The sequence below is a fragment of the Triticum aestivum genome, unplaced genomic scaffold, assembly GCF_018294505.1.
Source record: "Triticum aestivum cultivar Chinese Spring unplaced genomic scaffold, IWGSC CS RefSeq v2.1 scaffold88793, whole genome shotgun sequence".
In the NCBI taxonomy this organism is placed as follows: Eukaryota; Viridiplantae; Streptophyta; class Magnoliopsida; order Poales; family Poaceae; genus Triticum; species Triticum aestivum.
Window position 1 is genome coordinate 1 of NW_025227922.1, and position 4,983 is coordinate 4,983.

The window sequence follows — 4,983 nt, forward strand, 5'->3', positions numbered from 1 at the left end:
TTGCAATTGAAGTGAGGGATGGGCATAATGAAAGTGCACTCCTCTCAACGACTTAATTAATTGCAAAAAATTTGGTTTCCGTCTTTAGTGGAAAAGGGTTGTTCGAAGGCTGCCACTGAAATTTCATGAAATTGGCCTCTGCAACTAGCAGTTGTGAAGATATTCGCCATATGCTGCTACATGGTTTCTTTGCCAGTTTCGGTCATGCCGGTGTCAGGTTTCGGTGGTTCCTCGTTTGTTGGATCTACTACTTTGCCACATCTAGCGCACCAAGAATGGTCAAAGAGCCCACCAGAAAAAGAGAAAGAAAAAAATAAGAAAGAGAGAAAAGGAGAGAGGAGGCACACTATACTATCCTTTATTCACACTTGTACTTCAAAGTAGCACCATGTATATCAAATATAGAGTTTTCATATTATTCATTACATATGCTAGTAGGATTTTTTACATTACATAAATTGGCTCGTATATACCGTCGACGAGCTTTCTCAAATGCTTGATCTCGTCATGAGTAAGCAAGTTTGATCCGCACCAAGTTAGTAACATTAGGAGAGCTTTCATACACTTATGGTTCTAGTGTATCTGTTTCAAGACAATTCATGTAATCCTCATAGTAATACCGATTGTAAGGACCCTCAATTGCTAATGATCAACCGCATTGATGACAGTCGTTCTTATTTTTGTCTTCTTATAAATCCCCAGCATCATTCTATTTGCCATCATAAGAGCTAAGACCACTTCTTGTAAGTTCATCATTGAACAAAGTGCTAAGTAGTTGAAAAGGTTCATCATAAATATTAATTGTTTGACTGAAACTCTAGGTTGTGTATGATAAAATGTTTGAATGTGACAAATCCTCGATTGATTGGGGACATGATATGAAATAGGAGTATTGATTGGTATTACATAAAAACATTATTCCTTGAAAATCAATAGTGATTTTTTGTTTACACATTTTGATGTTACTTGCTTATTATCAAATATAGATTGTCCCTTTGACTAAAAAAATTCCTGAGTTCAGACCATGATGAAAATGATTATGTTGTTGATTAAAATATAGAAAGTGCACTCCAACTATTAAATATAGGTTAGTTCCCAAAATAATTTAAAGTTGCATATAAAGCATATGAAGTATTAAATATTGATAGCATATAACAATATATGAATATAGATACGTTGGAGACGTGTCACCCTGTTCTCTCTGGTGTGGATATGAACTTTAGGTCTCAAATTAAAGGTGATGGCATACATATAATGATCTATCAAATGTCGCCATTTTTATATTGATTCGTACATGTGCTTCCACGAACCCTATATCAATGATGATGATGACCGAGAAACCCTGACCAAATCAACACGTAAATAGACTTGCTTCCCCATATCAAGTCAAGCGAACTAAATGCAATAACTTGTTGCAAGCTAAATTAGTATGTACCAACATTGGAGATTAGATTCTTTTTCCACGACGGACGATTTTAGGACGAGAGTATTGATGTTACATCTGCATCACGGGGATTTTGCATTTTGATATGGTTCTTCGTTTCTCGAGCATAATGGGTTACCTTGTTGTCCACAACAGACGATCCATGTAGAGTAATGAATTTGTGGTGATAATCCATTGGATAATTATTTCAATCATCATAGTAAATTTTGGAATACACACATTCATCCTTGTGTAATTAATTTCCCTCTATTAGCCGACGAAATGGCAGCTAAGCAACATGACTTGATGATAGCGATCAAATAAAATCGAACGTGACTCGCTTTCTCGTTGTCCTAATATATTTGAATGGACAGAGTACGTCATTAATAAAACTGGTGATGGTACATAAGAGAAGTCCACTCCTCGCAACTAAATAGATTAGAAAATTCTGGTCCATGCCATTATCAAATTAAAGTGTGATATTCATAGGCTGCCACCGAACCTTCATGAAATTGGCCTCTCCAACTAACACTTGCAAATATATTAGTTACATGCTACTACACACTGTCTCCGAGAGTTGTTGTCATTTTTCCATTTGTTTTTACTCGCTTCCATGTCTGTGGGACTCACTTCTTCGCCACATGAACCGTACCAACGAGGAGACACGTTTGACAGTTCCTACCAATATGACGCACACGTCCACGGGACGACAAATTCATAAGTTTTTAGAGACGAAATACAATCCTCTTAATGAATGTCCCAATAGGTGGAGATATCAACCCTAGGTCTCTTTATCAATGGATTACCATGCCATATGATTCCACAACATCTGTCAAATTACACATAAGGGCATACGGTATCATACGAAATGTAAGAACTTTTCGCAGCAAATGGTTTCCTTTAACTAGGAGGGTACTGGATGTTATATCTACGTCACAGGAATTTTGCATTTTGAGAAGGGTATCGGTTCCTCAAGACTAATGGGTTACGTTGTTGTCCACAATATGCAATCGGTTCAAATTGATGAATTTTTCATTATAATCCATAGGATAAATATTACGTGTGCATAATTTTGTAACCATTTCTGTCTGTTAGTCAATGGAATGGCAGTTGAGAGACGTAACTTGATTATGACAGCTTCATAAGAGCTAATACGACTCGCTTGTCCATCGGCCTAATCAATCGGAAAGGATAGAATGCTTTGCAATTGAAGTGAGGGATGGGCATAATGAAAGTGCACTCCTCTCAACGACTTAATTAATTGCAAAAAATTTGGTTTCTGTCATTAGTGGAAAAGGGTCGTTCGAAGGCTGCCACTGAAATTTCATGAAATTGGCCTCTACAACTAGCAGTTGTGCAGATATTCGCCATATGCTGCTACATGGTTTCTTTGCCAGTTTCGGTCATGCCGGCGTCAGCTTTCGGTGGTTCCTCGTTTATTGGATCTACTACTTCGCCACATCTACCGCACCAAGAAAGGTCAAAGAGCCCACCAGAAAAAGAGAAAGAAAAATTAAAAAAGAGAGAAAAGGAGAGAGGAGGCACACTATACTATCCTTTATACACACTTGTACTTCAACGTAGCACCATGTATTTCTATAGAGTTTTCATATTATTCATTTCATATGCTAGTAGGATTTTTTACATTACATAACTTGGCTCGTATATTCCATCGACGAGCTTTCTCAAATGCTTGATGTCGTCATGAGTAAGCAAGTTTGATCCGCACCAAGTTAGTAACATTAGGAGAGCTTTCATACACTTACGGTTCTAGTGTATCTGTTTCACGACAATCTATTAATCCTCATAGTAATATCGATTGTAAGGACCCTCAGTTGCTAATGATCAACCGCATTGATCACAGTCGTTCTTATTTTTGTTTTCTTATAAATCCCCAGCATCATTCTATTTGCCATCATAAGTGCTAAGACCACTTCTTGTAAGTTCATCATTGAACAAAGTGCTAAGTAGTTGAAAAGGTTCATCATAAATATTAATTGTTTTACTGAAACTCTAGGTTGTGTATGATAAAATGTTTGAATACGACAAATCCTCGATTGATTGGGGACATGATATGAAAAAGGAGTATTGATTGGAATTACATAAAAACATTATTCCTTGAAAATCAATAGTGATTTTTGTTTACACATTTTGATGTTACTTGCTTATTGTCAAATATAGATTGTCGCTTTGATTAAAAAAATTCCTGAGTTCAGACCATGATGAAAATGATTATGTTGTTGATTAAAATATAGATTGTCGCTTTGATTAAAATTTGATAATGATTATGTTGGGTATCAATAAACATATAAAAATATCTTTGTTTATCATTCACTTACCCAATGACGAGTAGGAATTAAACTTGGGGATGCTGATACATCTCAAACTTATCTATAAATTTTGATTTCTTAATGCTATTATATTATTAATTTTATAAATATTTTTTAGTAGTTATATTGTTTTTATGGACTAACCTATTAATTTAGTACCAGTGCCAGTTCCTCTTTTCTGGCTTTTTTTTGTTTCACAAGAAATCATTATCTATGGAGGTCAAAATTAGTTGCTGATTCAATACGATTTTTTTGGGAAACAAGAAACACACTAAGCTTCCGGGGATTTGGAGACGAGCGCGTAGGACCCCACATGGGTGACCGACACGGACTATGGGGGCACACCATTTGGCTGTGTGGGGCACACCTGCCCCGCCTTAGTCCAATTCCACCGTGATAAATCAATGTAAATACTGAAACCCTCACGTATTTTCACAAGAATTTTATCGCCACTTCAAGTCTTTGTTCCGCAAAGATCCCATTTGGAGGCCTGTTCCGGAGGGAAAGCCATTGTCAGAGCCATCTTCGTTAACCTTGTTACCTCCATGACCATGTGTGAGTTGTTCCATTAAGACACAGGAGTCCATACTGGTAGCTAGATGGCTCTATCTCTCTTTTTTTGTCATCAATACCATGTTCTCGTTCTTGATCGGGATCAATAAGATGTAATTTTTGGTGCATTTCTTGGCACATGAATTGTCACTTTATGATCAGATTGTTTATTCAAATTAACTGAATATTTTGAGGTTGTGTTGCTACATACTTAATTAGCTTTATATGCTCTCCGAGAGGTCTATATTCTTTGGCCAAGTTCGATGGGATTTTCTTCAGAGGGACCTGAGCTTTGTAGTGTGTTCAATCTTGACGTGTTCATACATAATGACAGTACGGGACAAAGCACGTATTGTAGTGTTGCCACTAAGGATAAAACGACGGGATTTTGTCATATTGATTGAATTCTTCCTGTCTAAATTATGACATTTTGCTTGTTGCAACACTTTTTTTCTTGCAAACATAATACCTTGAGATGCATGCTAGATAACGGTTTTGTGGTGGAGTATTATTAGTAGATGAAGTTTGATTAATGGTCTACTTATCACAGACATAATGTGTATTAATGATCATAGTCATGAATGTTGCAATTTGGTCAATTGCCCAACTGTAAATTTCTTTACCATGCTACTTGTTGTTTTCGAAAGAGATGCCACCAGTGAACCTATGCCCCCCCCC